Source organism: Microplitis demolitor, chromosome 1 (genome assembly GCF_026212275.2).
Source record: "Microplitis demolitor isolate Queensland-Clemson2020A chromosome 1, iyMicDemo2.1a, whole genome shotgun sequence".
Taxonomy (NCBI): domain Eukaryota; kingdom Metazoa; phylum Arthropoda; class Insecta; order Hymenoptera; family Braconidae; genus Microplitis; species Microplitis demolitor.
The window spans coordinates 18,363,723-18,376,910 of record NC_068545.1 but is presented as its reverse complement, the minus strand read 5'-3'; the positions used below and the strand labels follow the sequence as shown (position 1 = coordinate 18,376,910).

Below are 13,188 nucleotides of genomic sequence, written 5' to 3'. Positions count from 1 at the left end.
TCGAAAATATTTGAAATCCGATAAATGCAAAAAATTATGCCGATTAAAATACTTCGAAAGAACAAAGAAGCGCTTGATTTTTTTCCGTTCTCCAGATAGTATGAGTGAAATTTAAAGAATGAATGTGTGATTAAAAAACTAATTAACGAATGAAAATTAAAAAAAAAGGAAAAATTTTAAAAAATTGTGATGAGTAAAAAAAAGATGCACTTGGAGCACTCGGTAACGACTGGTGTTGGTGTATATTCTGAATTGTAAAAAGAGGAGAGCGACCCGCGATGTGCTGATGCAGAGTAGAGTGCACTCTGTGTAGTGCGGCGGTGCGTCGCCCGGGCACGAACGATGGAACGATGGACGACGACGACGAGGGAAGGACGCTAACTGTCGCGCTGGCGGAGCCACCTTTCGTCTTGGTGAGGAAATCACCAGACTGAGTAAAGGTGCAGCAGGAGTTGTTGTTCTGATGATTGAGGGAGTTTGCTCGCGGTAATTCGCGAGTTTTAGATATTTGAGGTAAATCGCAAACCAAAAGCTTGGAATTACCCTCAATCAAATAGAGGAGAGCCAACAACAGAGCTCAAGTTATTGAGTTAACTCTCTTACTGAATTTTCACCAACCAAGTTTTTAGGAAAAGACAAATAATTCAAATATTTTACTGAAGAATATATAAATATATGACGGGGAAAACTGCGAATAGTGCGGCTGGATATCAGAATAATTATTTTTGTAAACAACACGAATATGAATTTCAGTAGGGATAGCTGATAAAAAATTCAGTTACTATAAATATCATTAATTATCAGTATTACAAATGAGTAGTTGTAGTTTGATGACTAAGTGCCACGAGGTAGTAGTGTTATTATGTACGAGAGGAATTGTGGAGGGGGAAAAATGCAAGAGGTGGAGCAGAAAAGGTGGGGACAAACGAGAAACTCCCTTCCCTTTCTCACACCACTTCCGGACAAAGTTGAGTCTTCTCACGCGGAAAAACCGAATGACTACGGGGTCAAATGGCGGGGTTCACTGACACCAACAGAATTTTATATATACATGTGTATATACGTATTTGTCATCAATAATTGTCATTACCAGAGTAGTCGTTATGTTAGCCCAAGCATCCGATGATATTGAAATTATCCCGATAGGAAAAATAAAATGACAGGTGAAAGATAATACTAATGAATAACATTAGCGAGTGTTGATTTTTTTTGCAGATAAATATGTGTAATTGCAAGATAAAAAAACGAGTAGTATTTGAGAACATACATACGGCGATGAAAATTAGAGGTGGCAGTTGGACTGAAATTATAATGCTAATGGATGTTAATTGAAGTTGATTGAATGGAGAGATGTGTGTATTGAATAGAAGACGGATGCGCCGCCATTTGATTTTGCGTGCACGCGTGTTCTCTCGTCTGTTACCATAGTTCTAACTTGGGTTTATGCGCCTGCATGTATGTATAAATATATGTATGTATGGGTGCATGTTTAACGGTTGTGAATAACGCGGGGGTGAGATGCGCCCGTGTGATCCCCGACGACGTGCACATGGCCGACTATTGCCGGTGCAAATTCAACGCCAGGGCTGTATTCGCGTCCCCTTGGGCCACCTTTTCGAGACAAATCTCTATATTATATATTTGTGTATATATATATATAATATTGAGATTTGTAGAGATATATACATACATCTCGTGCTTTTTTCCGTTTCATTTAAATATTATTAATATATAATACATAGTTGCCGCACTTTATTTGAATTGCCGTTTAAATATTTTCGGAGCATAATAAAAATTTTTTTTGCCGAGGAAAAAATTTAACCGATGCCAAGAATGCATGAAATGAATTATTAGTGTCTTTGTTTTAAGATTAATAAATCATGTAATATTAAAAATAATGAAATATAACGAAAAGATATACATCACACAGCACACATGCACATCAGACAGCGGCAAGCGGTTGCACTATATATAGTAAAAGAGTCTTAGTCTCTCCCACAGGCCGCGGCGCAGGATTTGCGAAGCTGGAACACACACCAGCTCGATCGCTGTGCTCTGGGGCAAAGATGATGATGAAAAGAGAAGAGACAAGGGAAGAGAGAGAAGAGGAATAGTGCAACTACCCAGTACGAGAGATCGAGGACACAAAACCAAAAGAGAGAACAAGGACGGGAGAGTATAGTGCATTTAGCAGCAGCCTTAGAGCACCAGTACCAGCCCCAGCACCAGCACCAGCGGGAAGGCCAGAGGTTCGTTGGACGAATTATTTTCTACGTGCTGATGCTGATGATGATTGTGTGCGTGAGCAAACTTACACGGTTTCTTCTCGTCCACTACATATACATATACATATATAATATGTATGCGTACTTGTGTTTTGGAGTATTTAATTTTTTAATTATAATATTTAAATACTCAAATTTTATCTGAATTGTTAAAAAAATTCAAAATAAATACATGTATTTAAATTGTAATTATAAATATGTATTTAGTTAATTTAAAAGGGAGTAAATTATTTGTACGGTTAAAAATTTTCAAGTTGATTTGTGAAATAACGTAAAGTGGATAATAATCTACAGAAAGTCACGCGTGCTGTCGAGAGTAATGGCGTCCAGTTTTTGAAAACACGCATCCAACAGACAACTGATGCAGCAGCAGCAGCAGCAAACCACCACCAGAATATGTATAAGCTGCTGACTGAATAAGAGAAGAGAAAAGAAAAGACAGAGAGACACATAACCAAGCCCTTGCATCGCCGCTTACTACTTCACTTTTATTTTTATTTCTTTACTGCTTTCTTTTCGCTTCTTTGTTCGCGCAGCTATATACTAATCTTGAATTTTGAGATTATACATTATTTTTTTAATACTTTTTTCCGACGAATATATTTATCCCTTCTTCGTCATCCTTAAGATTTTTTACGTGACGGAGCAGGTGAAAAATTATATCTTTTTGAATTTTAATTATATTCTGTTTCAGTGATAACGATTCATTTTTATTTTTTTAATCCTTCTAGAAATCAAAATGAAAATCTTTTTTTGGCAAAAATGAATAAACAAAAATCACTTTTATTTATTTAAATTTTCAGATGAAAATATTTGCATAAAAAAAACATTATACCCGGTGAAGGATGGAAGCACAATTGAGAACAAAAAGTATTAAAAAGTTTCCTGTAAACTTTACGTCTCGCAAAAAATGCACACCGACTTATATATATATATATATATATATATATATATATATATATATATATATATATATATATACATCACATTATAACTACACAAAGAAATGAAGAAATTTTTATCAGTATTTATGGTATTCTTGTCTAGATATTATACATTATTTAAAGTCGATCGATAAAACTACGCTCCGAAAAACTGTTCAATGAAATAAAAGTTTGTAATAATTTATTTAGCCGCTTAGTCGGCAAATTTTTTAAGTGGTAATTTAAAAAAGTAAATTGTGCATAAACGTATCTCCTATTTGCGTATTTATGACAAATATCATTTAGATTAAATGGGAATTTTTTTTTCTCTTCTCCCTAATTAAGGTCGGCAAAATAGTATAGTATGCAGTGTGATGGGAAATAGAAGATTGTTTGAGCATCCGAAAGCTCCAAAACAACAACAACAAGAGGCCAGTAGACTGTTGGACTATACCTAGGGAACAGAGGACCTAGAGGACCTAGAGGAGATGGAGGATCGTATGCCTTTAGACTATTCCGCGGCGGCGCGCACGGTCTCTTTTATTTCGTGCATCTCCGCGGCATCTCGGTGTTCATATTGATCACGTGGCCAGCCGCGAATATATTCTACAGACTTTAGTTGCTAGCGCCGCGACGATATTAGTGGAGGAGAATTAAATACAACATCGAGGCAAAAAGAATGAGTATTGTATTCCTATACAAACCATCTGAATAATTATAAACTATTTTTATTTTTAATTTCTTTCTAATACTTTTTATTATATTCCCAACCCACTCTCCCGTTCACTCGCGCAACAACTTTATACCAAGCTCTCAGTTCTCTCAAGCCATCATCCAGACGGGAATTAAAAGAGAAAAAAATATTTGATACAATAGAACTCAATTAATAAATAAAAAAAAATATCTGCTAATTAACTCTATCAACTTTTTTTGTTTCCAATTATGGAATTAAAAAAAATTAAACAATTGTAAGGGGGTTCAAATAATGTACAAGATAATAATCTGGAGTAAAATTGGTGTCCATATAAACGAGATTTAATGCATATAAATTAGAGTATCGGGTTTAGATAAAACAAGAGAGTGGAAATCGATTAAATATTAACAGTGAGTGGGTATTGGCGTCTTGTATTGGGCGATGGTGCATTTGAGAGTTTGGAGAGAACAGAAGTGTGTTGCTCTGCATAACCCTCAGTAACCCTCTGTACCTCACTCACCTCACAACACCATAGTTACGGTCGACATTATACCTATAATATTATTATTATTATTGTATATAGAGTACTAACTCTCTGGTGATATCGATGGTATATATGTATATATATAGAGGTATGGTAGGTTGTTACGCGCTTCCAGCCCAGCAACTGTAGTAGGCTATATTCATTTCTCTTAGTTGGTGGTGATACATCTATCCTGCTTCTTTAGCCCGAGAACTGAGCGTGTCCGTGTTGGGACGTCGTCCGTACGAAAAGGGACCTTTGGGAGCCGACAAAACCCTTTAGAATTTATGTCGGCGCGTCGAATGGTTACTACATACAACTACTCTACTACTACAACCACAACCACCACCACCACCACCACCGCGACTACTATTAGTCCTTTCCTCTCTATATACCTTTATATGTATATCCTACCAAGACCTTTACTACTAGTTTAAGTATTAAATATATATATATATACATATATTTTATGTATGTATGTGTAAATGTACAGCAAGAAGTTTTCATATAAAACCTCCTAAAGTCTTTGTGCTGAACGCGAAAACATGATTTCGTGCTTTTATCGTGAAAACCATTTAATATTACTCTGCAACATAATTATTCATACATATATATATTATAATTACATATTATTTAAACAAAAGATATTCATTTGAATAATAATAATAATTTTAATCTTTATGTTTTTAGAATTCAAATTCGCGTTTTTATATGCAGCGTGTAGTATTATATAGAACCCAGAGTGAAAAATATAAAATGCATGGAGGAATATATATGTATATATATATATATGCTTCTCTACATTTACAGTGATAAACGTCGAGAGAAGTAAAGAAATAAAAAATAAAGAAGACAAACCAAACCGAGAGGATGAGAGAAGTTAAAAGAGAAAATAATAGAATGGAAGAGAGCAGAGAATAAGAGGAACGTCGGCAGTTCTGGATGCTCCTGCTGCTGGCTGGGTTATTCGTTGGTTCGTTGGTTGGTTCGTCGGCTGATGCTGCTGCTGCTGCACGGCATTATAGACCACCCGCTGGCTGTTGCATCGACCTCTCGAGGCCCTTCTGCGAGGTCGATAAACCTCTTTCGCTTTTTTTTATTTCCTCTTTTTGTATTTTTTAATCCAAACCTCTTTTTTTTGTTAAATATTTTATCTACAATAAAATATTTAAAACAAACCATTAAATTGCATTTAAATTTTTTTACCGCCAAATATTATAAGATTTAAATTTTAATATTTAATAGTAGATAAATAGTAATACCATAGTCATTATTTATAACAGATTATAAATATACGAATGAGGGAATAATAGTTGGGAATTATTTTCGAGTTGCGTGATTTATTGTATATATATCTATATAAAATATATAGCGTAGACAATGATCTGCATCATCAGTAGCTGAGCTTAGGTTCGCGTGATGCTAAAGACAAAAAAGTTTTTTTCCCAACAAAACGATTGAACTACTGCTCAGTGGCCACATACATAACTATATACTTTTATATTTATATATGTATAGCAATTTAGTAACACAAGTAGTACTAGTTTACAGTAGTCTATAAATCGCGTGACCATATTATAAAAAAATATGAAAACCTCATTCCCAAATCAAACGATATGTTTATATATATTTAAATGTATACTTATGGAAAGTTATAAAAAATCACGTGCATAAAATTTTTCAAGGGAACCCGGCACCGCGAAGTAGATATAATATGTTTCAATTAATCACAAGTTATTCAACTTGGAGATCAACGCGCAAATGTTGGATCGTACGGTGACCCTAGAGAAGAATGTTTTTTATTCTGTATACATCTAAAGCGCTAATGTACATTTTAATTTATACCAAGGTATCTGCGTGTGTGTACATACACACGTGAGCATTTTTACCAGAGGTATACCTTAAGGTTCATAAACGTGTAACGTGTACTGGTGAGCTTAGCAGTTGTACAGCCTGTAGCTTTCAGTGGTAAAAGGAGAGCCAGTAGCTGAGGAAGGAGTTGAACAGAGCTCATGCTCAAGAGAACGTAGAGAATAAGAATAAGAAGACGAAGAAGAAGAAGAAAAAGATGAAGGAAAATCACGGAGAACAAGTACAAGTAGAAGAAAAAGAAAGAAAATAAAAGGTAGAGACGAACCCTTTACTAAGTAGTATAGGGCCAGACGAAGTTGAGACGAGAATCGGCCTCCAGCAACCTCAACCTTCTCCTCCTCAACTCATCCCATACTTTCTGTTCCTTTTGCCTTCGTAGTAGTAGTAATAGTAGTAGTAATAGTAGTAGTAGTAATAATAATAGTAGTAGTAGTAATAGCTTCTATCCGTCTTTCCTTGTGATTTTCTCTACTACTACTACTGTATTCTTCTACCAGTACTTGAACGTCTTCCATCGTCGTAGTCGTCGTCGTCGGGTAAAGGTTTCTATTCCTTTCCTCTCTATATAATACTATATACCATACATATATATGTATATATACATAAAACTCCCTCGTCGCCGATTCCATACCACTACTCTACTGATATTCTCTTTCTCACTCAGTCTTCCAGGTTCTTCATATCATCATCGCGTCTCTTTAACTCCTGAGTCCTGAGATATACTGGTGGACTGTGTGAGTCTACATATAAGATGTATATATAATATAGACGCGGTGACGACAGTCTGAGCTTAATATATATATATATATATATATATATATATATATATATATATATATATATATATATATATATGGATATTCTGACGTCGAAGAGTAATGTTGAGAGAAACTGCGGGGAGGTTATATGGGAGGACATAACGTATACAGAGAGACTGAAACGTGTGTCTGTGAATACGTGTATGCGAGTGTGAGTATGGATCGTACGTGCGGATGCGTGATCGATGGAACTATAGAAAAGTCGTGGAAAAATGAAGAGCTTTTGCAAGACAAGAATGTATACAATAGACAATTTTATTTTATTATAGATTTTATTTTTATTTTTTGTCACTTTTATTGAAATTGATGTTGGAATTTTTTTTATTTTTATTTATTTCATATTGAAAAATAATGATTTATTTACTTTAAATAAAAAATATTTTTTTGTAAAATTGAAAATAAACATTTATGTGTATTTTTAATTTAATTAATTAAATTCCAATTGTATTAAAAGTTACTCTGCAAAACTGACAATGACAGTCACAGGTGAGTTGAGAGCGGAAATGAGGTCATTGTTAGAGTTTTCACCAGATATATCACCCTAAAATAAATTTCAAAGTATCTCATCCATGGCAAATAAAAACCAACAAATTACAACATCAATTAATATTATAAAAGTAATAATTAATGAAAAAAACAAATTATTTTTTCCATTTCTAATATAAAAGAAATATGTTCACCCCCGTATGCTTTATTATTACTCGAGTACGGATCACTTGACAAAAAGAAATATTTTTTTATGTGATAAAAGTACACACATGTATACATATATGCATATATGTAGTGTCTAGCACGACGAGGACGACACACACATGTGCGTCTGGCAAACCGGAGCGCCCTCAAGAGGGATCGGATGACTACTGCGACTAGACTGACACGAGACGGAAAATGGCCTTCGACCTGCGAGTGACTTCAAGGGTATAACGTACACACATGGACACAATACTGCTGGCATATATGTACATAATGAGATGAAAAAAACTACTTCGCAAAGGCAGGAAACAAGTTGTTGAAAAAGAATCTAAATAAAAGTTGTGAGTTTTATTGTGTTCAGTTTCGAGATGAATTTATAAGAAAGACCAGAGAGAAAAGGAAATAAGGGTGGAGACAAGAGACAGAAGAGTGTAGAAATATGTATATATATATAGATACAAATGAGGTTTGGCCTAGAGGCCTACCGCAACATTGTTACGTGTTCGCGGCACCCCACGGTCACCCGGGTGGTGGGCGGGTGCCAGGCATACACCCTCCGGCACGATCGGCGGCACTTATTTTCCCAGCCAAGAAGGGTAGAAGACGTTTTCAGACCTCCTACAGACCCTCTAGACTTTGGGGGAAAACAACCAGTCGGCAAAGTTTGAGGTTGATGACCGAATTTATTCGATACTAAATATAACAAAGGAATTGAGATACATATTGTTGCTCTTTCAATATTATTATTATTATTATTATTATTATTACGTGGACTTTTTTATTTTTATTATCATTTTTTTCTCTTGCTGCAGAATCAATTGACTTAAATTGTTACAAAGAAATAATAATAAATAAATAAATAATACTAATGGAATATTTATCTTCTTTTTTAGCGTAGGAGAGTTTAAAATAAATTAAAAGGATCAAAGATATAAAAACGAGATAGAGAAACTCAACTTTATATTTTTGTTTGTCTTGTTTTCGATTTGATGAAAGTTGGTTTCTATAAGAAAATATATACAAGCGAAAAAGCCGTATTTTAAATTGAATTTTCTCAAGAAAATAAGATAAAAAAAAATTAATAGTAAATTCACACAGGAATAATCGGAAAATTAAAAAAAAATGGTATCAAAGTAAACGGTACAATGCTCCATTTTTAAATATTCAAAGTTTATTTTATCCATAGAATATTTCGGCGGTAAAAATGATTACTGTACTGTACTATTGTTATTGTCCGCAGTATTGAGTAGCTAAAAAATGTTATTGCAGTGAAAATGATAAAATAAGAAGTGTCTGTGACACGATAATATTTAAATAAAAAATGGAATAAAAATAAAATCCGTGTAATAAAAAATAAATGAACATGTCAGAGTAAACAAAGTAAAGTAAACAATGTGTCGTGATACTGTGAAAGAATGTTTTTTATTGGAAAGTCATGTCAAGGGCTCAACTAGCCCCGCCTTCTTGTTTTTCAAGGGGCAGAGGACGTGCGGGAGACACCCTTTGGTGGGGGGATATCGGGACACTGCATTCGGAAAATACTTTACCTGGCCCTTTACTAGACACATCAAGAATTGGGCCCGTGAAAACGCTCCGCCTCCTTTTTTTTCCTTTCCATTTACTATTCCTCGCCATATTTTTTATTTCAAACCCAACCGAAACATGGAGAACAAACTCCTACATAAATATATTTTAAAAAAATATATATAGACTTAAAAAGTGTATAACATGTATATGAGTTGGTAAAAACCGGTCATAGAACTGCGTAAAAGAGAGAAAAGAAAATAAAAATGAAGTGGAAAAAAAAGTCTGGCTGATTAAATAATTCTGTGTGACGGACAGAGTTGAAATAACTAACGGGTCAGTAAACTTGGAAGCACGAGGGAACGGAAGAGATCATAACATTCATAATGAATACACGTATACAGCCCACGCATGAGGAGAGGAATTAGTATAAATATATATAGTAAAATTGAACCCTTGATCGTTTATAATATACAGACATATTATATCTCTGCGCGTTGAGCTGTAACTCGTTATATATATATCATATATGATGTACGATGTTATTGTAAACTGATGTTGCCTGTCGATAATAGTTAATAACATTGCTGGTACTTTCATAATTACTATTTTATTTTATTTTATTAAAGTCTTTGGAGTGTACGGAGGACGTCAATGTTGTGCCAGCCTGTTGTGCGCATTATTGAGAATATTATATGTACATCAAAGTAGGTATTTTATGAATGAACGGTGGACTATATGTATAACACCGTGACCGTTAAAGACTTGAACCCAGACAACAGGCTCGAGTTACGTAGTCACCATTGTTATTATTATTATTTCATTATTCATTTTTCACACTTTTATGTTAACTTATTTTGGAGTAAAAAAAAATTATTATTTCCTGAAAGTAAATTTAAAAATTACTATGATAAATTTATCTAAATGATGATAAGAATAAATCAATAAATTAATTTAAAGCAAACTGTTAATTTGTAATTCTATTACCAGTGAAAAATAAAAAATTTTTAGCTTATGCCATGCGATTTCTGATGAGCACGAGGCTCTCGCGGACAGATAAAAAAAAAGTTTAGCGACCGCGTGTCGTTGCCAGTTTCTCTCTCTCTCTCACTCTCTCGCCTTTTTTTTCCTCAACACACATACATGTACATTTACATAAAATATAAAACAGTGAGGAAAGGAAGATAAAAAAAATATAAAAAATAGCCGAGTATAGGTGAGAAAAAAAAAGACCTTCATGAATATAACTTTACCTTGGTAATACGATGAAATGATGGTGTACTCATTAGGCAAGGAGATGACGAGAGTATAGTAAGACACCATGATGATAAAATAGAGGAAAAAAATAACGTCTTGGAATGGTCCGAGTATCTGAGGGTAGAGATGAGTTTAAAAGTGTAAGATCGTGGAGTCTGGGATCTTGAACAGAGCGAGATGGATGTATATATCCTATAGCTATCGGTCGTTGGTGTCAGGTCGCCGCTCCCCGAGAGATCACTGCCCTCTCGCGCGCACGACTGAGTCTCCCTCTCGATCCACTACTACTCTGGTCTCTCCTCACCTCCTCCATACATTACATACATATATATATATATATTATATATATATATACCAGCGTCCTTCTGGTCACCGACCAACTCACATATCACACGAATATACGCACAAAACTTACTCATAGAATAATCATAAAATAAAAAGAAAAAAAAACTTCTAGAATTTAAAGAGTCTACAACTACTGTTACTCGTGTACATTTATATACAAATCAAAAGCCCTCTCCAGATATATATACATATAAATGTATGTATAAATGTAGTCTTAAACTTTTGATGTCTCTTATTCATTCCCAGCACAATATCTTTCATTTCATACAAAGCTCGAAAAAAATAAAGAACAGAAAGTAAAAAAATGAAGTAAAAAAAAAAGTTAAGTAAATGACTATTATACTTGTGGCTACTGTACTCAGTTGTGTATTGGAGTACTGAGCAAACTCTAGCTCTCAAGGCTTATATATTTCCGGTCAGTGAGTCTCGCTCAGCAACAGCGACCATCACACGTCTTTTAGTCTACTCTGTGCTACTCTGTATACAGAATACACCGCACGCAAAAATATAGACCCAACTAACATAACACACGAGCTGTTAATTTATACCATACACACTTTGCCACCAAATACAACATACGTACAGCAATAGATATTCAATAATTAAATCTCTATATAGATATCTTTCTGAAATTTTTAACTTTATCACTTGACACTTGAAACACTCGGGGTAAAAAAATAAAAAAAAAAAATTACTCCGTTTTCGCAGTAATTTAAACTATTCGTGGTTAATAAATTCCCGGACTATAATTTAAAAATTTTTTTCACGTGTGACCGGCACTTACTATACGCGTATAAAAGATACTGTTGATATACATACATATAAATCGCGAATATTGTCCGATTCTCTTGTCGTTATCATTGTCGTCATCGTCATCGTCATGGTCGTGGTCGCGGTGTCTCGTGTCTCTTCTCTTTTCCCAGCTCGGCAATAAAAAAACTCTAAAACTTGGCATATATAAAAATAAATATATATGTATAATATACCCTGTTAATATATATATATATAAATGCACGCGACACTTACACATGAAAGCACACGACGGCGATGATGATGATGACTACTCCAGTACACAGCAGCACGAATACGGAAACTCCTCTTGCTCTTCACCGCAACTCGGAATCCTCTTTCTCTGGGTGTCTCTCCTCTCTACTCTCTAAATACCCACACACGTTCGTAGTCACCGCGGCCACCACCGCTGGTGCCGCTGCCACCGGCACTGCTTTACACTCTCGGGCTCACGAGTATGTAAGAGTACTGCTGTGCTGAGTTGTATGATAGTATGAAGTTGTGTGCTTTTCTGCTATGCTATGCTGGTTACTGGTGTACACACAGTCACAAAACCTAGACAACGTAGGACGTTGATTTGCTGTCAACTTAAGCCCGATCGATTATTCGCTCAAATATTTTGTCCATTCTTATCACCATTTTTATACTATTATATTTATTGTACTTATTGATGTGAGTACTGATGATGACGTTACTAAAAAAATTATTTTTTTTACTTGGAATAAAATATATATTGTGTAAAGTCGTTTGGAGAAACAACTAATGAAAAAGGTATACGGGGAGGCACTACACAACTACACGCGACGTCCCGACTACGAGAGAATACGCACACATAATCGCGCGTCTCTTACTCATGTGCAAAAATGCGCAATCCCGCCATCTGGGCAACTAACGGCGAGACTCGGTTCGCGAATTGACCCGGGACTTGACGACGACGACGACGACCACCACCACTATCACCGTCGCCGGTACGATCAAGATGAGGAGGAGGATGAGAATTGTAAAGGTCTGGCAACTCGCGCACACACGCACACATTTTGATCCGTCTCTGGTCTCGCTTTTGCCGCAAACTCCTTATCGTCTGTACTATTCAAATTTACCCGTCTCGAGTATTAGCCGATTCGAATACTTTTTTGTAGTAAAAAAATTTTATTTTATAATTGTGGCAATAAGAATAATTGTACGCGTGAAGGTAGCGGGCGAGTAATTTTTTAATTTTTTTTTAATTAATTACAAAAAAACAAGCAGAAAATATGCGCATGTAAAAAATTATGACAAGTATAGGTGCAATTATTTAAAATATTTTTTTTTATTGTTTATTTTTTAAAAAAATTCAAAAATTATCAGACGCCGGCGAAATTTAGGATTCTGAAGTTGGCAGACAATTAACAATTGTTGTTTTTTTTTTCTAATTAATCAATTATAAAAAAACAAAAAATAAAAATATGCATCTGTAGAAAATTAA

At 34.8% G+C, this 13,188-nt stretch overlaps 1 long non-coding RNA gene across 1 annotated transcript; it reads right to left on the bottom strand.

Moving 5' to 3' along the window:
- Positions 1 to 5,491: 5,491 nt before the first annotated feature.
- LOC128668601 (uncharacterized) lies at positions 5,492 to 12,204 on the bottom strand. The gene is made up of 3 exons (XR_008404243.1): positions 11,961 to 12,204; positions 11,754 to 11,881; positions 5,492 to 5,579 (listed from the first exon to the last, which is right to left on the bottom strand). It is a non-coding gene; the product is annotated as an uncharacterized LOC128668601 (long non-coding RNA).
- Between the last annotated feature and the right edge of the window lie 984 nt (positions 12,205 to 13,188).